At 42.7% G+C, this 21,565-nt stretch overlaps 1 protein-coding gene and 1 pseudogene across 2 annotated transcripts in view; both read left to right on the forward strand.

Annotated features, from left to right (window-relative positions):
* St3gal3 (ST3 beta-galactoside alpha-2,3-sialyltransferase 3) overlaps nucleotides 1–21,565 on the forward strand; it is a 200,667-nt gene that overhangs the window by 124,517 nt on the left and 54,585 nt on the right. The gene's annotated exons all lie outside the window — the stretch shown is intronic.
* LOC102014167 lies at nucleotides 1,092–21,110 on the forward strand (annotated as a pseudogene).

The following is a 21,565-nucleotide window of genomic DNA, read 5'->3' on the forward strand; positions in this document are numbered from 1 at the left end:
ATTTAAGAATGGACAAATAACTTCAATAGACACTTCAAAAAGAAGATATGCAAATGATGAACAAGCACATCAAAAAATGTTCAACATCACTAATCATTAGGGAACTACACATTAAAATCACAATGAGATACCACCGCACACCCATTAGGGTGGTTATTACCCAAAAAGCAGAAAATAACAAGTGCTGGCAAGGATGTAGAGAAATTAGCCCTTGTGTACTATTAGTAGAAATGTGGAATGGTGCAGCCACTATGGAAAACAGTATGACATTTCCTGAAAATTTGAAAATAGAATAGCATATGAAACAGCAGTTCTACTTCTGGGTATATGCCCAAAATAACTGAAAGCAGACTCTCAAAGAAATGTTTGTACTCCAAGTTCATAGCACTATTATTCATAATTACCAAAAGGTAGAAATAACCCATATCCATCAACAGATGAAGGGGCAAACAAAATGTTGTATATACACTGAAATATTTTTCAGCCTGAAAAAAGAGAGAAACTCAGACATCTTCACAACAATGTGAATCTACTTAATAATACTAAAACATACACTCAGACAGAGCTAAGATGGGCTAAAGCCGCTCAGCAGTGACACTGTGTGCTATTAAACCTGACTTGAGACATGCAGAGACGACACAAAGAGAGCCACTTCAGATGTTCTGCAACTTCAGTGCTCAGGAAGACTGTGTTTTTAGACCGTGTTGTGAAGAAAAACCATTGAAAAGGCCATGAATTAAAAAGGAGTAGGCCTTGGGATGTAGCTCAGCAGCATGGCACCTGCCTGGCAAGCTCGAGGTCCTGAGTTTGATTGTTGGATCAAAATCAATCAGTCAATCAAATAAAAAGTAGTAGAGCTAAGTAACTGGGAAAATGCTTTCTCTTTAAACAGACAAACTGGACTCCAGAGATAATCTAGAAAGTGTTGAACATGTTATAAGAGAGTTCACAAAAACAAAAATGGGAGGAACCTGGGCTACAAAGTGAGCTCAAGGCCAGCCTGAACTGCATAGCTAGACCCTGTCTCAAAAAAAAGAGTTCATTAGCTATGTGGACTTAATTAGAAAGCAGGTGCTGTTTGAAGGTGGAAGATGGTGATGGCAGACTTCTTGGAGTTCAAGGAACCATGTAAGTGGGGTTGGTCACAAAATAAAATTGCTGAAGTAAATGCAAAACAAGAAAAATTCTCACAATGCAGAGGAGGAGGCCAAAGAAATTAAGATATGCAAAGAGAAAAAGAGATGTAGAGACCCTGTCTAGGAGATATAATCTATATATAATAGGAATAACTAAATCAAGAAAAAGCAAAAGAAGCTGAAACAATGATTAAGGAACTAATTGAAGAAAACTTTACAGAGTTAAAGAATTAAGTCAGCTTGCAAATGAAGAAGACTCACAGAATACCTTAAAATTTAATGAAAAGAAAGCAATGCCTAGACATATCCTAGTGATTTTTTTACTTTTTTTTTTTTTTTTTTTTTTAAACAGGTTCTCTCTATGTAGTTTAGGCTGACCTTGCACTCACTGTGTAGCCCAGGGTGGCTTCAAACTCACAGTGCTCTTCCTGCCTCACTCTCCCAAGTTACTGGTATTATAGGCATGTGCTACCACTCCCAGCTTCCTGATGACTTTTTAAAATTTCAAGGCTAAAGAAAAAAAATCATTGGTATCCAAAGAAAGTAGGTTACCTGGAGAGGGGCAAAAGTCAGACTGACCTCAGATTTTTCTCTTGCAATTCTAAATCCTAAATTCTTGCAGAAGTCAATGGAATAATATTTGCAGAGTTTTGTTTGGGGTTTTGTTTTGTTTTATTTTATTTTTGAGACAGGATCTCAAAGCTGTGTAGTTTAGGCTGGCCTGGACTCATTATGTAGCATAGGCTGGCCTCAAACTTGCAACAATCCTACCTCAGGCTCCTGAGTGCTGGAATTATAGGCGTGCACCACCATGCCTGGCTCCATTTACAGAGTTTTAAGGAAAAATAGTTTGAACCAAGAATTATATACTCTGCCAAGTTAGTATTTCTGTATGAAGGCAACTGAAAGACTTTCTCAGATACCAAAAGGTTAAGAAAGTCAATTGACCAAGAACCTTCTCTGAAAAGTTTGCTGAATGATTTTTTTTTTTCTTTTTTTGCTGAATGATTTATTGCAGCCAACAGAAAAATTGAGAGTACGGAGACAGTTGTGTGAAAGATTTGATGGCAGTCATTAAAACTAGTTAAGAAATATGAGGTCTAAAATTGTTATGTATAGGGCTAAATGAAAAATAGATTTGTAAGCTAGATCAGATTTTTCAGTTTAGATAGTTTTAAACTATATAAAAGTTAAAGTGCATGCCAGGTATTCAGTGTATTGACAAATAAATACTGTTTTATTTCTGCCATGTAATGTTACAGATAAGATGCATGTTGCTAAGCCAAATATATGGTAGATAAAAGTGCCTTGTCACTGTGGGTGGGACAAATATAGTAAAGACATTCTAAAGATCAATATGACAAAACTGGAAAATGGTTGTTTTTATTTCCCTTAAAAAAAAAAAACTAGGGAGCCGGGGATATAGCTCAGGGGCACAAGTGCCTGTCTCACAAACACAGGTCCTGAGTTTGATTCAGTACCAAAAAAAAAAAAAAACTAGGACGTTCATAATGTGAGGTAAAATTTCTAAAGCACTGATTGGAGAGCAGTGAATATATTGGGAATATTGAATTGGGAAGACTAGTCATTACATCATCTGATGGTTGTTCATTTAGGTCAATTTATCATTGAGTTGTGGACAAAAGTAGAATATATGCTGTAAATTTAGTTTCTGGGATTGAAGAGAAACGAAAATTCAAGAAAAAGTAGAAAAAGAAAAACACTACAGAAGCATTGAAATGTACATAAAAGATATTGACAGAGATGGAGCTGGATCATACTCATAAACTGATTAAATTCCCAGTTAATCTCTAGCCCAAGGTGGTAGTGCACGCCTATAATCCCAGCATCTGGGAGGTTGAAGCAGAAGGATTATCATGCATTCAAGGCCTACCTGGACTCCCTAGTGAGTTCAAGACCAGCCTAAACTACATACCAAAACCCTATCTTCAAAAAAAAACCTAAAAATAAAAATGTCAATGTTTGATCTGAGATGCATTTGTATAAAGCAAAGGTTAAAAGGTAATGGAGACTGTTTAGGTCATAGAAATGAAAAGTAGGACCGGAGACATAGCTCAGCAGCACAGGTGCCTGCCTGGCAAGCGCAAGGTCCTGAGTTTGATTTCTGGTACCCCCCCCAAATAATAAATAAATAAATAAAAAGTAACATTATTATTAGGTAGAAATAAAAAGTAACATTATTATTAGGTAGAAATAAGGATATGTGTATTACAAAATACTTCACATTTAAGAGACTTTATGTGGCATTCATATATAAGATCTGTGTTCATTATCTTCATGTGGGTGGTAGTTTTACAGTAGTAAACTGATACAGAGATACAATATTTTAAAACATTTAAAATTAGTGCATTTTATATATTTAAAATTCATTGAGTAATCTTTCAGTTAAAGGGAATAAGTGTAGCCAGGCGTGGTATTTCATAACTGTAATGCCAGCATTTGGAGGCTGAGACAGGAGGATTGCCCTGAGTTCAAGGCCAGGTTGGGCTACATAAGCAAGTTCAAGGCCAGCCTGCACTACATAGCGAGACTTTGCCTCAGAAAACACACACACACACACACACACACACACACACACACTCTACATATAGCAAAAAATAGCTAAGGTGATGAATTTTACATTGTATGTAGTTTACTATAATTTAAAATTTTAAAAAATATTTCTTTTTAATAGGGGAGAAAGCCTTTTATATATTTACACACAAACTTTCTTTTGTTGTTGGCTTTCTTTCTTTGTGAAATATATATTTCCATCTGATATCCTTTTTCTCCAGCCTGACATTCTTCTTTTAACACATTTGTAGTGGCAAATGAAGATCTGTTTTGGTTTGTCTGATCAAGTTTTTATTTTGAAGGTTTTGTTTTTGTTTGGCTAAGTACAATTCTAGGTTGAAAATCTCCCTATCCCTCCTACTTTTAGTAAAAATGTGACCCCATTTTATTTATTTGCTTGCATAACTCTGACAAAAAGTCTTCTGTCTTCATCTTCTGTAGTAGGATTTCTGTATTCATCTGGCTGCTTTTTGAGATTTTTCACTTTATCGCTGGTTTCCACCAATTTGAATGTGACATACTTTATTATGGTTTTCTTTGTATTTGGCTTGAGTCTGATATTGCCTCTTGGATTTGTAGGTTCATAAGTTTTGTTCATTTTCACATCAAATTTGAACCTTTTTTCCATGTTTTTAAAAATATTTATTCTACCCTACCTCCTTTCCCAGGATTTCATGTACATGTACATTATACCATTTTCTCTGTTTTGGTTACTTTTCTCTCTGCTGGGACAAAATACCTGACCCCCAAAATTAAGGAAGGAAAGGCTTATTTAGCTTACAGTTTGTGGAGGTTTCAGTCCATATGGCTGGTTCTCAGGCAGAGTGGCACATGGCAGAGGGCAAATGTTCATGGCGGCAAAACACAGTAAAACCAACAAGAGCAAAAAGGGGGATGGTGGCAAGCAGCCTATTTCCCTCCCTTACATTGTAGGCAAACTACCCACCCCAGGGCAGGTGTAGCACTCACACCCGTAATCCCAGCATTGGATCATGGATCAATCACAAATTCTAGAAGCCCGCCCCATGACACGCAGATACAAACTATAACAGTCTCACAAAGCACTATACTCTAGCGGGTGTCTTTTGATGTTTTTCACTCTGCTTAATTTCAGATAGCTGATATTACTGTCTTCATAGCCACTGATTTTTCTTTTGTAGTGTCCAATCATCTACACCCAAGTTTTTAGTAGCACTTTTTATAATCTCTAAATGGTAGAAATGGCCATGGATATAGCTCAGCAGCGCAAGCGCCTGCCTGGCAAGTGCAAGGTCCTGAGTTCAATTCTCGGTACCAAAAAATAAACAAATAAATGGTAGAAGCAAATTATGTCCATCTGGTGTATTTGTATTCCAGATATTGTTTCTAATCTCTGTAAGTGCCACTTACGTCTTTTTATCTTCTGTTTCATTCTTTATTGTGTTCATTTTTCAAACATACAGAATATAGTTATAAGACCTGTTTTGACATCCTTGTTAGCCAAGTCCATCATCTGTTGTATCTGGGATGGTTTCTATTGATTGACTCCGCTCGCGTGCCTTTATTTTTCTGATTCTTTCCAGACATGTGAATTTTACACTTTTCTGGTCTAGGTTTTGTTGTATTCCTTTAAACAGTGCTAGCTTTTGGTTGGGTATGTTGCTAAGTTACTTCAAATAAGTTGTTGCCCTTCGAGGCTCAGTTTTAATATTGTTCAGGCGTTTTGTCTACAGCTAATTCATCCTCATTCCTATCACAGAATCCCGTGAAAGCTGCTGGACTGTGAGGCAATTCCACAGTGGCCGCTTCATTTCCACTCTGGTTTATGTGAATATAAACAGTTCCTAGTCCTGTGGGAGCACCAGGAACTGTTTGACCTTCTTCCTGGTGATTCTTTCCTCAGCCTCCAAGTTTCCCCATACACATACAGATCAGTATTTGGCCCCCTCAACTTTGACCATGAAACACCGCCATGTGTTTCATTTTTCTAAACAAAGTTTTCTCACCTCAGAAGGACCACTGTGTCCTGTTTGGAGTTCCCATCTCTTCACTGTAGTTGGACACTTGTCGCCAGGCAGTAAGCTGAGCAATTTGGGGGTTTCTCATTTGTTTCATTTGTTTTCTTTTTCTTGAGGCAGCTCTGCACTTCTTGTTACCCAGAGTCTGAAAACTACCGTTGCATATATTTTGACTGGTTTTCTAGTTGTTTAATGTAGGAAGAAAAATTCTGACTCTGTTATTCCATAATATAAGTGTGTCATAGTTCAGTTCATCCATTCCCCTTTGATGGGGAATTTAGGCACTTCTCAAACTTTACTATTGGAAATATTACTTCAGTGAATAAGCTTTTCTGTACATCCCTTCCCATACAGGAAGATTATGTAGAATAAGGGCTATCTGTAGGTAAGAAGTTCTAGGCATTTTTAATTTTGAAAGTTACTAGCAATAGTCCTCCATACCAGTTACTAAATTTATCCATACATGTAATTTACAATGGCCCCTTCCTCCTGTTTTCTTCTGTTATCTTTACTTTTTTATTATTTTCATATTAATTGTTAATCCACCATTTTTGGTTTTGATGTTTGATGCTATGAATGCCATTGAGATTTAGGTTTCTTCAATTTTTTCCATGGGATAGCCTCTATTTCTTGATATTTTGACAAAAATAATAACAAATACAAAATTTTTATCTTTATGGTGTCAGTATTTTGGCAGAAAAGGTCTTGAGGCAACTGTTTTGGTGTGGTAATTTTCACATAACCTAAAGGACCAATCCATTAAGGCTGTGTCTTTTTTGTTTCATTTTTCTAAATAAGCATTGTGTGAAACATACATTCTCTTCCTAAGCCACAGTCCTCCCTCAGTCCACCCAGTCACTGACTCCACACCTGGTGCAGACTGGGGAGGAGACGGGGAAAAGCAAGGGGACTGACATGCCAGCATGTCGCAGCAGCGTAGCCCTGCTGCTCCACGAATCTAGCCTGCTCCCTCTCACACCATGATGCTATCTGCTGGCAAGTCCTCTTCCCTGTCTTGGGCCTTTGCCTACCTGGGTACAGCTTCCTCTAATGAGAGAGATGGGGAAGGAGATGGGGAGAGATGGGAATTAGGTCCAAAGAAACTGAGATTTATTGAGCACCTGCCCTGCTCTATGCTTAAATCAAGGTTTTTTTTTAACTCTTTGGTCCCATGGAGTGGAAAAGTGTCCCCCTGCCTCCTCTACCCCTGCATATGCTAGTCACTGCTTCCTCAGCCTGTACTACCACAGTGTACACATGTAGCTCTGTTACTGTCCTTGTAACTGTTTACTGATATTTGTATTTCTGTGGTAAGCTGTGAACTTCTTAGCATAAAGACATGGCCTTATTCATGATTGCCAACACTTAGCAGAGCCCTTAGCCCATAATATTTAATACTTTTTTATGAATGCGTATTAATTTTTGCTGGAGAGACTGTAAACGAGAGAAATCTTGATAAGACATTCTTTTACAGGAGAGTTGCTGAAGAAAAATAATTATTATGACATGTTCCAATAATGCTCCATTGAAAAGAGATTTGGAGACAGAAATTTCTCACAGTTTTCTTAATAGACTGTGTGATTTTGGAAAAGTCTGAACATTATTTAACTCATTAGTCAAGAAAATGAGCTGGGTGTGGTGGTGCACGTCTGTAATCCTAGCACTCGGGAGGCTGAGTCAGGAGGATCATTGCAAGTTCGAGACCAGCCTGGGTTACAAAGTGAGCTCAAAGCTAGCCTGAACTGCATAGTGAGACCGTATCTCAAAAAAAAAAAAAAAAAAAAAAAATTCTCATAACAAGAAAGTGAAATGAGATGATGTATCTTAGGGCTATAAATGTGTTAGGTCATTCCAGCAAAGTTTAACATTAGATGCTCAGGAGAATTCTGTTCTTTAGTGACATTCATTATAATTAAGCTTTGGGAGAAATAATAGGTCACAGAAAACACATTTTAAGTGTTGATCTAAAGAAAAAATGTAATTCATTTGAGTGTCATTTGTAACAGAACTGTAACTAGCCTTCCTCGTTTTCCTGGCAGTACTTTACTTCATATGTTTGAGTAGTTTTTTGTGCTTTGGTAAAAGACATGCTTGAGTATCTTGTCTTTTAGGCGGTGATCAGGGGGCCCAGTAGTACTGAGGAGGACCCCAGGTGAGCCTATGGCAGCAGCGTCAGCAGAAAGCAGGGCCCTGATCCACGCCATGTGTGTGCTGCAGAGCAATAACAGTAGCAACCAATAATAGCTAACATCACCTATTGAGAGTGTACTTCATATCAGGTCCTGCACTGTCGGGTTAATAACCCTTAGTTATTGCGGGTTGATCAGGCCCGCAGTCTCCCAAATGAGTGGACGGCGAAGGCTTAAATAAATGAGACAAATGAAATGAGTTCAGGGCTCCAGGAGGGTCTAACTCTCTTGCAGCGTGCGATATTCTCTGGGTTTAGACCAATACTTCTCTGGGAAGCCCATATTTATTAGGTTTTCAAACAAAGGAGGGGGATGCTCGAGAAAATGCAGGAATCTGAGCAGGACCTTGGGAACATTTTTCCAAGTAGTAAATTATGTCAGTCAGGAGAACTACCTTATCTTTAGGCTGGTATTTATTGTAGGAGTGTGGAGCCTGCAGTCTCCTTGTAGTTAAATGGGGTTGGAGTCAAACGTCCTCAGCTGTGGCCTTATCTTGTCCTTTGAGGCATCACAGCTTCACAGGCCAGTACAGGCCTCAGTGGTGACCAGTAACTCACAGAGATTTGCTTACTATGAGTCCACTGTCCATCCCCAGACAAGGTGCCTAAGCTTTGGACAACTCACAAGTAAACATAAAAAGTCAACTGATTAATATTAAATACTGCTCAAAGCCACTTTGTAGTGGTCTCCAACACTGTGCTAAAACTTTTCCCTTTTATTCTGTTTTAATCTCCCTGACAATCATATAGGATAGGAATTGTTATTAGTCCAGCTTTAAATATGAGGAAATGGAGACAGAGAGAAGCCAAGCGATTTTCCTGAGATCACACAGATAGGAAGTGATGAAACCACATTTTGAAAACAAGCACTCTAATCATAGAATCCACATGCTTAACTTCTGCATGCTGCCTCCTCTCATAGGCAAGTGGCTGGTGGCCAGAGTACAGAGGCCTACCAGATGCCTAATGGTGGCTAACAAGGTGTTGATGTGGAAGTTGTCTTCTTGCCAATCTGCATCTCTTGAGACACACTTTTCTTTAGGAAGGCCAAGGGTGTGCAGTTCTGTGATTCTTACGCTGCTAGAGAAGCAATGCTGTGGTTAAAGCTGCCTGGGATTTCTAGAGTGGAAGGATGGCCATTGAACCTCGCGGAGTTCTGTGAGGTAGGAAGTCTGGAGTGTTGACTCAGTCCCAGCTGCCTGTTTCAGGACCCTTGCGTGAGAAGATACAGGAGGCCTACTGCACTCCCCTGAGGGCTTTGAAGCTTGTGGGCTCCTCGCCAGGGTGGCTGGGTATCTGGTATCCCAACATTCCAAAGACCTTCTCTAAAAGGATCCTGGGATTTTTAGCACTACAACTCCCTGGAGGGGTGGTAGGACTGAGAGGCATCCTTGTTAAGCTTTGTCCCATACCAAAAATAATAGAGAGTAGAGCACTGTCCTCATCTCCACTTTGGCAGAACCACTATCCTTGTAGCCAGGGAGCAAGAGCAGCACAGATCCCTCCCCTGCCAGGAGTGAGGTAAGGATGCACCACAGTGCCTTCTCCTTTCTTCTTGTCTCTCTAACTGCATTTCTGTGGTCTGGCGGCTGCTCCACCCTGACCTCCTGAGGCAAAGCACTGGTGACAAATGCAGTGGGAAGGTAGACCTTCTTTTATGATGATGGCTCTTCCTGTATTTTGGCACTTGCTCTCCTCATTAATTCTTTATCTACATTCCTTCCCAGTTCTCCAGCCTCTCTGATGGTTCCTTCACAGTCTCTACTGCAGTCAACCTTCCCCTGTGCCCATCTGTCAGTGTAAGTGTTTGCCAGAGTTTGAGTCAGCCCTGCTCCCTTCTTACTCCCACACTTGAGCTAACACATGTGTGCTGATGACTCAGATCTGTTGCTCTACTGATCTTGAACCCAAAGGGTCAACTTCCTGCTGGACAGATCCACTTGGATGAATCAGAAGCACCTCAAACTTGTGTCCCCCAAATTTCCAAAAACCAAATCCATCCACATTGCCTGTTTCAGTAAATAACAACTCTCCACTTCTGAACCAGAATTCTGACTGCTATTCTTTCTCCTTACCCTCTCAAATATCTAAGCAGACATTAAGTCCCAACATGTCTGCAATGTCTTATAATATCTCTTCTCAGAAGTCAGCCCCTTCACCATGCCTTAGTCCTTTAACCTCTCCCACTCCTCAGGGACCTCCATTCACTACTCCATTCACTACTTAATCACTGTATCTCCATTCACTACTTAATCATGCTCAGGTTTCTCTTATCTGTGAAAAAGTTGCCATATCAACTTTGCCTATTATGCCACAGACATAATAGTAGTACCATTTCATTCATTCAACAAAGTATCATATTTTTCTAGGTGCTAGAATGTCATCATGTATAAGATGCATAAAAGCTCTCCCCTCAGAGAGTGTATCCCACTGTGGATACAACCTGTGTGCATGAAATGTTAAGCACTTACTCTGCACCAGCCATGGACTGTGGATTCACGGTCTCCGTCAGCCTTGTAATGACCCTGTGAAATAAGTGCTATTGTGCCCATTTTATGAATGAAAAAACTGTAACTTACCCAAGATCCCAGTACAAAGAGCCAGGAACCAAATTCACCAGCCCATATATCTTGCTGAACATGTGGTGCTAAACTGTGCAGCTACAGAGAAATGCAAACTCCTTTAAAAAAAAAAAAAAATATATATATATATACACACACACACACACACACACACACACACACACACACACACAAGATAGTTAAGGTAGTTATATACTACTAATTTCTCTTGTTTTTTTTTTTTTTTTGGTACCGGGAATCAAACTCAGGACCTTGTGCTTGCCAGGCAGGCACTTATGCCACTGAGCTATATCCCCAGCCCAGCAAACTCCTTTTGTTTGGAGGGTATATTAAATGTTTTTGGTATGTGCCTCCTGTAGTGAAATCCTTAGGTACTGGGCCTTTCCTCCAGGGAGAGAAAGAGTGCTCAGTAACTAAATATGAAAGCTTCTCTGCAGAATGTGCCCAGGTATCCTGCCTGGGCCAACAGACTGCAAACCTGTCTTTTTGTTTTGTTTTGTTTTGTTTTGTTTTTTTGGTTTTTTTCCAGTTCCTGGAATCGAACTCAGGACCTCGTGCTTGCCAGGCATGTGCTGTGCCACTGAGCTAAATCCCCAGCCCCTATTTTTTGTTTATAAAATATTGTACTTCATCATAGTTTACTCCTTCTGCCTCCTCCACTGGTGAAGGAACTCAGCACCCTCAATATCTTACAGCTATAACCCCTGTCTATAGCTGTCTTCCAACCTTCATAGATGAAGCTGTAATAGATGGCCAGAAATTGTGTTTTCATTGGAAAAACCTCCTTCTACAGAGGCTTAAGGTCCCATACTGCTTTGCACAGGTGAATATTATAGACCCATCTACTGAACTTGCCCTGGATATGAATTTATGTTCTGCAGGAAAAGTTGTAGGCCTCAGCCTACTTATTTCTGATGGTATCAGAGTGCATCTTTTCTCCTGCCCAAGAGAGGACCTGAAGAGCCCCATCCTCATCTACTATAATTGTCTTTGAAGGTGAGGCCAGCTAAAACCTCCGTAGAGCTCCCTAGGGAGGGCATTGGTCACTTTGGATTCTGCTGTGTGCTATGAAACCAAAAGTGATATGAGCAGTCCTGCAACAGTGTTTTTGAGAAACTTGAGAATAAGGTTTTGGAAGCATTTGTAACAATTAGAATGTAATGAATTTAAATGAATGTAATCATTTAAAAATGGGACTTATATTCTATATGTATATTTAAATTTTCAACTGACTTCTTTTTATTATATTTTATGCAAGATCATTCTGTGACAGAATTGAAATTTAAAAAAGAAAACCAAGCTGGGCATGGTCGCGCATGCCTGTAATCCCAGCACTCAGGAGGCTGAGGCAGGAGGATTGTTGTGAGTTCGAGACCAGCCTGGGCTACAAAGGGAGCTCAAGGCCAGCCTGAACTGCATAGTGAGACCCTGTCTCAAAAAGACAAAAAAAAAAAAAAAAGAAAACCATCTAGTCCTTCCCAGATGGTTGAGAAGCACCTTGCCATAGTGGAAGCGCACAGGCTTCAAAAGCAAATAGGGCTGGGTGGGTCTGACCTCTCTGAACTTCCCTTTCCCCATCTGCACCACCTACCCAGGGCTAAGGAGGACAGTACATGAGACAAACACATATACAGGCCGAGTGCTGTGGAGTGGTGATAACAATAGATCAATGAAAGATTGGCTGGTGAAGGTGATGCCTGATCTATGCTGGGAAAGATGGGGCTCCAGGAGCAAGACCAGATGCTGGTAGAGGCATTCTCTTCCTTTGCAGACCCAGCCCGAGCTCTCTCTGGCTAGAGAGCAGAAGCCCTGGAGGCGCTTAGCAGCACAGTCCCTGGTGAGAGCAGGCAGGCAGGTTGCATTCCTGTGGTATTTGAGGTTGATCTTGTCAGATTAGCAGCTTTGCTTTCCTTGGTTCAGGTACAAGATCCCCACGTGTGGAGCTCTGATGCTTGCAAAGAGCAAAAGCTGGTGAAAGCACAGAACTGATCCTGGCCCTCCTCCCAAACTGTGTGAGGCTCTAGGCCAGCCCTGCGCAGGCTCTTCAGCGAGAGGGAAGAACCTATTCTTGGCTCCACCCCCACCAGACCCAAGAGGGAGGCTGAAGCTCTGCAGAGGGCAGGATGCTGAGATCCTTCAGAAGTTGTCCTGCTTTTCCTGCTCTGGCTGCACCTGGAGAGGCAGGTCACTGTGTGACTGGCCTCCTGGATAAACAGCTAGAGGGGAGAAGCATGGCTGAGGCCTCACCTGTCCCAAGTGGAGGCGGGACACCAGTCCATGCTCACACCCCATCATGGGAGCTCTCAGCTGTCTGCCTCAACACATGTAGAGTCTGGCTCTAGGCAAATGAAGTCACCACAGGGGAACCCCTGGTCAGGAAAACACACACCTGACTGGTGGTTGTATCATGAAGACAGACAGGCCTGTTACAGCTGTCTGTGACATTTTCGTGCCTCCTGTGTTAGGATAGACCCATCCTCTGCCCTGTGTTCCAAGAGCTTAGACAAGGTATCCAGCAATAGGGCAACTTCAGAACATAGCTGGGAAAGAGACGAGGTGGTGTCGCACCTTCACTCTGCTGCTCACCCTCCAGATAAGAGTGTCTGGGCAAATGGCCAGCTGCAGAGCTTGCTTTGAGAAGGAAACACCCAAATGGGGCAAGACCATTGAATGGGCAAGGCGTGCGCTGGGGGCCTGGGTTTTGAAACCAACTCTTTGGGGACTGGTTGGGGTTGACTCAGTGCCTCCTGCTCCACTGGCTCTGCTCTCTTTCAGTCAAAGTGGCTAATCAGTGAGCTTCTGGCCAGGTAAAAGGCTGTCTGCACCTCATCTCCCCATCTTCCCATCCACCCTCCTGCACAGTCCAAGACCAGCAGGAGGGATTAGATGCAGGACTTTGCTCAGCTTTCTGTTTGTTCTAGGGTGTGTTTGATGGTCTTCAACCTCCTGTCCAGCTCAAAGTCTCTTCCATGTACAGGTGCCCTGATAGGCAGGCCCCTTCCCCCAATGGGCTTTTCTCCACGCCTCCACTAGCCTTGAGGGAGAATGACTGCTGATTGAGGTAGGTTCCATGAGCATGTGATTCGCTGGTAAGAATCCCCCCTCAGAAGCAAAAACTTTTACTTAACATGGTCAGCACCTGGCTCCAGTGGATCAGTTCTGCTTGTTGTCTGGCCTTCCTAGAACAGAATAAAGAAAACTGCAAGAGACAGTAGAACAGAGCACAGCAAACTGTCCCCACCCACCCCAAGCCCTGGAGGCTTGAGAGAGGCTTCTTACCTGTGAGACTGCCCTCTTGACGCATCTGTTTCTCCAGTGGTCCCCAGAAAAGTGGCTGATCTCCACAGAACTGCATTCCTTTGCTGCCCTCAGATTATTGGGAGAAAACGTACGGTTCAAAAGCTGTAGGCTGTCCCTGCAGAGCTGTCAGCACAGGCCCAGTTGCACACAGGCTGCAGGTCCAGAAGAAAAGGCAAGCATGACTCTGTCCAGCTCCATTTTAGGCCTCATTCGTGGACTCCACAGGAGAATTCAGTAAGGGAAGAAAGAAGGGCCCACCAGTCCCTGCCACACATCTGCACCTCAGGATCAGCCTCTGCGGCAGCAGATCTCTTCCTTAGCCAGTCGTTAGCCCCTTTCAGGGTGGGGCTCAGGAGCTGGTTGCTGAAATGGTAGCCTAGGGACTTGGGGCTACAAAGGTTATAGTCACCATGTTCTCTCAAGCTGAAGGATGCTCAGTCCTTGCCCTGGCCATGACTAGAATAATAGCTGGCAGCATTTCAAAACTTTTCTGAGCTTGGGCCTGGTTTCAGGAAGCAGGGAGCTTTGTAGCTGGCCAGAAGTGGTCTGGCCATGCTCAGACTGTCATCTCTTGGCACTGCAATGAAGCTGGTCCAGCAAAGTGGGGAACAGGGCTTTTTCCTCCTGACCTCACCATTAGGTCATTGATCTTTGTGGTTGGAGCTGGGCCAGTGCCCATGCCAGGCTCACAGCGTCCTATTCATGCTATTTCAGCAAAGACTTCCCCTTCCTCAGTCTATGCAAATGAAAAGAGCTTAGGCTTTGCAGTCGAGCGAACCTAAGTTTCAGTCCCAGTTTCCACCTAACTGAATAGGTGACTTTGGGCAGGTTCCTTAGTGAAGCTGAGCTTCAGCCTCCTCATCAGCATAATGGAAATTACCATTTCTACCCCACGGGCCACTGGGATTATGTCCATGGAGTGTTTGGCTGGTGCCTGGTCTGCAGTCAGTGCTCAGTTGGGAAGGAAGTGCTGTTGCTGTTTTCTCCTTCCACCCTACCTGCCTCCACTCTGCAGACACCTTCCGGTAATAGATCTTGGCCAGAAGCTGGTGGGACTTGTGTGAACTGTGCATACAGACCCACGTGATGGGTGTTTGTTATAGGAATGCTGCCACTTACTGGAAAGTCTGGCTACTGGCAGTTCTAGTCACATAGGATGGAACTGATAACTTATAATTTACTTTTGTTTTTTTTTAAAGCCTCTGACCACCTGACAGCTGTGATAGCACCAGGGAACGGATGTCTCCTTGTACCTACCCCCAGGTGGTACTGCTTTGTAAACGATAGTCTTTTATACCTGTGCCTCCTCTACCTGGGAATATGTTGCTACGGTCTTGGCCTTAAGAGCCAGTGCTTGTACTTCAGCAAGCAGCTGGGATGTTGCTGGCATCAAGCACTGCAGTCTTTGCTCATGCAGCTGCTGTGGCAGGTTCTCCCCTCAGCAGGAACCCCGACAAGGCAAGCAGTGAGCTGGGCAGGACTTTCCCTCTCTGGGGTTCCCATAGCTCTTATGCATCCTAGCTGTACCACTTCTGTGTGCACTGCGCTGTAGCTCTGTCCTGGGTCCTCCACTCATTCTTGTCCAATTTTCATCTTTTAACTAACCCTGTTTGTCACCGTTCACTGACTGAATGAACTGGGGATAGCTCCTAATTTCCTGGCCTTTGTCTGTCCTGTTGCCACACTTCTTGCTGCTGGTTTGGGCTTAGAGGGGAGGCAAAAGTGGAGGTCCTGATGTTCTACTCATACACTCCGTCACACCCATGCCTGCTGTGCTGCTGAGCACCACATTCTGGGCTTCTTACCTGGGGCAGCACCACCAGCATCAACAGGGTAAAGAATCTAAGACTCTGAGCATGTATTAAGTTCTAGGTCCTTCTTCCAAATTGATGGGCTCCCTCAGTGGGCTCAAACAATCGGGTTGTGTGCCTGTTTGTTCACCCTTGTGGTGCATTTTTACTGAGTGCCAGGTTGTGCCTTGAACACTGGGGAGATGGTTTTGAAAAACACAGACAGGGCCCAAACTCAGCATCAGGGGAAAGTAAACCAAACTTGTGGCTCAGGGTTCTGGTGACATTCAGGAAAGAGTGAAAAGTGAGGGTCTTGGCCCAGGATCTTCTCACCAGTGCATCCGAGAACCTGGCCCAGAACTAGCTGTGACACACATGGTTGCTGAGTGAGTGGGGCCATGGGGAGACCCCAGGCCTGCCTGCCACACAGTAACTCTGCAGGCTATGTCAGGAACCAGAGAGTGACAGCTTGGAGCCTCAGCGAAACTGGCTTGTAAATGGCTTTGCATGGACCAGGGTTATAGATAAACAGAAATGACATCTGAAAAGACTCCTCTGAGCCAGTCTTGGCACATTCATCCAAGTCAAGCCCACACAAAAGACTGTTGATGACATTTCTTCTGCCCAAGTCACGAAAAGCTTCAGATTGAGGGGCAGCAATTTGTGCTTCAGTAATTCATAGCTCATAAAGAATAAAGAATCACTTGAAGAAAGTGGCTCCCTGCATAGGATATGTCTGCACAGCATGTGGGCTTAATTCTAGGAGCCTTCTGCAGAGAATGCCTTCAGGGCATAGGACAAAGCATCAGCCACCTATGTTGGGGCTGGAACCTGTTCTCCACAGAACCCCATCTGGACCCACAGGATGGTGACTGCTTGTGCTACTCTTAAGCCTTGGGAATGCTAGGTAGATTTTGCTCCTTCCCTAGCTCCTGAGCACCCATTCTCAAGCCCTAATTAGAGCCCTGGGGGACAGTGACAAATAAGAAATAGCTGCTGCTTTGCAGGAGCTACAGTGTGTGGGCACTGTGGTGACAGCAAGGACAAAGCAAGCAAGGGAGCTGTGCATGCTCCCATAAGGGCATCTAACCACTCTAGGAAAGGTCTTCCCAGGGGAGGTGACACCTGTACCTGCTGCTGGTGGAAAATTAAAATCTGTCCTGTTACCACTCACACCATGGACCCCTGAAGCATTTACTGCTGGAGAAGCCTGCAGCCCTTATAGGCCCAGAGAGCGGTTTCCGAGCTGCTGGGTTACCCCATGCTGCACGGCCCTGGAGAGAGAACCCAGCTTACATTGTACCCACCCAGGCTTCTGCTGTAACAGTGCTATCTTGAGACTGCTCCCACCCATGGTCTTGTAAAGAGCAGGACATGTGCTCTCAGTAGCTCAGCTAACTCAGCTCTGGAAAGGAGCCAGATGGCTCTGCCTATCTTCTCATGGTGCAAGAACCACCTGGGCAACCCACATGAGCAGCTTGGCTTACATAGAGACCTATAACTGCCCCCAAACAGCAGTTGGGGGTCCTGCCTACTCTCCTACTATCCTGAAAGTAGCCAAGAAGTCTCACTTATGAGCCTCAGCCTGGAAAGCAGTCAGGCAGTGAGCTCTGAGCAGCTTGGCCCACTGAGGCCCCCAGGAAGCGTCCAGGTGGCCCTACTTGCCCACCTATGACCTAGTCAATCACTGAGGGCCCCAGAAGCAGGTGGGCAGCCTTTTCCATTCTCTTGAAGCTCCAAGAAGCAGTTAAGGAGCCTGATCTTAGAAGCTCAGTTTATCCACTTTTGACTCTGAGAAGCAGCTGGTAGCCTGCCCTGAACAAATTGGACCCCAGAGGCCCCACACATTAACCTGTTCACCTCTCAGACTCTTGACAGATACTCCTAAGTTCACTGGTCCAGCCTGGCCTCTATGCATTCCTTAGACACACAGGAAACCAACCCAACTAGAGTAAGTCCCTACCTTATGAACAAGTTCCATTCTAGGAGAATTGTTTGTAAGTCAGATTCATTTGTAAGCCAACAGTATACCTGTGGAAGTTCATAACACAGATGTTCTTAATTCAAGGACTTACTGGATAGACCATATTGAGCCATGCCTGTTTGGGCCCACCAGGGCTCTCCAGCCCCACACAACTCTTAGAAACTGACAGAGACTCCACGTTCATGCCTAAGTTCACCTTATCCAGGGCTGCCGCTGAACCTACCCCACCCAAGAAAAGTGTAGCACAGCTGAGAGTTCAGTCACACAGTCCTTGCAGCCTAGGACACAAGATAAATGCAAACATTATCGCCGGGGATATAGCTCAGTGGCATAAGCGCCTGCCTGGCATGCGCGAGGTCGTGAGTTCAATCCCTGGTACCACACACAAAAAAAATGTAAACATTATTGACACTGGTAAGATCTGAAGATACTTTACTGAAGCACTCATATGAGCTGGGCATGGTGGTGCACACCTGTAATCCCAGCACTCAGGAGGTTGAGGAAGGATTGCCATGAATTTGAGGCTACTCTCGACTACATAGTGAGTTCAAGGTCAGCCTGGACTACATAGTAAGACCCTGTCTCAAGGACAAAAAAAAAAAAAACGAAAACCCACTCATGTGAAACAAAGGCAGCTCAGCCTATTCATACAACCTCCCAGAACCCTCTAGGACACATCACCAGGAGAAAAAACTTTATTGAATATAAAATTGATAGAAGCAACTGACTTACCAATTGCACAAATAACAGTAGGGTACAAAAAGGATGAAAAAACATAAAGTAAGACAACATATCCAAAGGAGTATAAACAACTCTAGAACTCGGGCTGTAGACTCAAGAGAAAATTGACAAATTACCTGAAAGAAATTCAGAATTATGATTTTAAAAAATTTTATGAGATACAAGAAAATACAGACAAGTCAATGAAATTAGGAACACAATTCATGATATAAATGAGAAATTCAGCAAAGAGATAATTTTTAAAAAAACAAATCTTAGAGCTAAAAATTAAATAAATAAAATGAAAAATATAGTTGAGCGCCTCAGTGGCAAAGTGGATCAGTTCAGTGAAACAAAAGCAGAGAACATAATAGAAAGAAAAGGGAAAAAAAAACCAACTAGGGGGTGTAGTTGGGGCAGGGTCTGTTATGTAGTTCAGGCTGGACTTGATCTTGCTATGTAGCCCAGGCTGCTCTCCAACCCAATGTGATCCTCCTGCCTCAGCCACCCAAATCCTGGCATTATAGGTGTGTGCTACCATGCCCAGCTGAAATCGAAAAGAGTAGAGAAAGCCTTCAAGACTTATGGAACACCAGTAATTGAGAAAACATTTGCACTGCGGATGTTACAGAAAGAAAAGTCATCTTTTTAAAAAATTCTTTGATGAACTAATTGCTGAACACTTTCCAAATCTTGGGAAACATATGGATGTCCAAGTCCAGGAAGCTCAAAGCCCCCTAATAGAGAAAGTCAAAAAAGATCTTCAAGGCACATAGTAATCAAACTGTTAAGTACAAAATGAGTTGGATGTGGTAGTACACTCTTGTAGTACCAGCACTCGAGAGGCTGAGGCAGGAAGATTGGTGTGAGTTCAAGGCCAGCCTGGATACACACCAAAACCCTGTCTTAAAAACAAAAAAACAAACCAAAGGTAGCAGACAAAGAGAGAATCTAAAACTGCCAACAGAAAAGTGTCAAGTCATACATAAGGAAAACTCCCTAAGACTAAAAGTAGACATCTGTGCAGAACCCTTACAGGTTAGGAAAGAATGGGATGATACGTTCAAAGTCCTGAAAGAAAAAACATGACAACCAAGACTACTACTCTACACTGCAAAGCTGTCCTTCAGCAGTAGAGAAAAAAGCCTTTCCAAGACAAATAAAAACGAAATTCATCACTATTAGTCTGGACACTAGAACCAAAAGGAAGATAACTACCATGAAATCACAAGTACAAAACTCAGTGGTAAAGCAGATAGACAGAAAGAGAAGACAGTCAAACCTTATCCATACATAAAACCACCAAAGCTCCTGTCCTTTGCAACTATCTGGCTTTCCTTTGAAAGCCACCAGTGACTGCAGATCACAATCTTGAGCCTGAAACTAGTGATCAAAACTGGGTCCTCCTTGAGGTTTTATTCTCAAAGTTTATCCCCAGTGTCAAATTCATGGCTGTTCCCACAGGAGTACCTCCACATCCTCAGGACCTTGAGTTTACCAAATGATTTAGTGATTGCTTCTGTGTAAAACTATGCTCTTGCATCAAGAATTAGTTTGTTCATTAAAGTATATATATATATAGAGAGAGAGAGAGAGAGAGAGAGAGAGAGTAACAATTCATGAACCTCTCATTTGCTGTGTCTCACATGTAATTTAACTAAAAAAACAACTTCCATGTTTCAAGATTACCCTTGTAATTGAAGCAGTCGGTGGTAAATTCAACAGCAGTGAGGAAAAACATTGCATACACTGTGGAATGCCTCCCAGATGAGGAAGGATTCCTGTTCATTGTCACCACAAGGCAGGATTTCATCATCGGGAGGTAGCTGCCCTCAGTCTTAGCTAAGCAGTGAGAAAACTGTGGCTTCCACGGGCTCATGTCATTGAAAAGTTGTGTATTGCAGCTAACCAGAATGTCTTGGCTAATTCTTTGTATTGTTTTGACTACAGATTTGGAAAAGTGACATCAGAGGAGTTACATTACTATGCTCAGAACCAACTTAGAAGTGCAGGAATGGTTTTGATTGGACTTTGTGTGAGTCATCTCTGCTTTAAAGCAAGTTGTTTCAGAGCAACAATTTCTCAACATGAGGGGTAGTGTCGGTTTATCTAGCACAAAGGCCAAATACTATGGGAGTGAAATTTAAGAACAGAGTGGAGACAGTCTTGTCTGTGCTGCTTTGGTAGTAAAAGTTGCTGCCATAGAAAGTATAGACAGAAACTCACTTAGTGTTCTTCAGTGTGTCCTTAGACCACATGTCAAGAAGGACAGTGATGCCATCAGCCCTATAGCAGGCTGTTTACCATCTGTTTGATGTTTCTGCTTTTAATGTCAGTTACTTAGACTCTGGAATCCTCAGGATTTGCACTCTATCCCAAGGTAGATCTATTGGAAATGTTATCAAGGTTATCTGTAACAACACAAAAACAATTGCTCAAGGAAACTTCTTCAGTATAGATGCCCAGGCTTTCAAAAACAAACTAAAAGCTGGATACCTAATGCAGTGGAGTCTTCTGAGGTTTTCCTGGATGAAGTTGGGTCCCAGGTTCTAGGTGATGGTTCTCGTGTGCCTCCATCCACAGTCCTTCAGCAGATTGACTCAGTGACTGAAGCTGATGTCATAAGGACAGCAAAAGTTTGTTTCTGGCCAGAAGTCAATGACAACAAGTGCAGTACACTCTTTGGGCATACACTGTTTGCTGGTGAGTTGTATTACTGAAGCGACAAGAGCTAAACATTTTCTTAGCCCAGAGCAGCAAACACATAAAAGTCAAAAGTCTCTCAGAGGCAGGTGGTGTGAATCTTCAACAGCAATTAAAGAGGAAGTGATTTTGTCTAGGAAAAAAAAAAAAAGTCTCTAGTACAACATTTATCTTTTTCCCTCAGCGATATAAAATATCTTAAAGCAGGAATATAGGCATTATGCCTTACATTTAATGCATAATTTTTTGCATAATTGTTTCCAACTGATCTGAAGTCAGTAAAACATTGTTTTTTTAAAAAAAAGATAAATCACAAAAACACAAAGATGACCAATAAGAGTAGAAGGAAAAACAAAGACTATGTAAAACAACCAGAAAAAATTAGCATTATGTGTTCAGTTATCAATAATAACCTTGAATGTCATATTAAATTGCCGAATTAAAAGAATTTTTTTAAAAAAGAAACGACATTATACTAGGTATAAGAAACTCACTTCACCAGTAAAGACATACATAGAGTGATAGCGAAGAGGTAGAAAAAGATATGTTATGCAAATGGAAGCCAAAAGTGCACAGGATTAGCTATACTTA

This window comes from Chinchilla lanigera, unplaced genomic scaffold (assembly GCF_000276665.1).
Source record: "Chinchilla lanigera isolate Chin_1 unplaced genomic scaffold, ChiLan1.0 scaffold00136, whole genome shotgun sequence".
NCBI classification, from domain to species: Eukaryota; Metazoa; Chordata; class Mammalia; order Rodentia; family Chinchillidae; genus Chinchilla; species Chinchilla lanigera.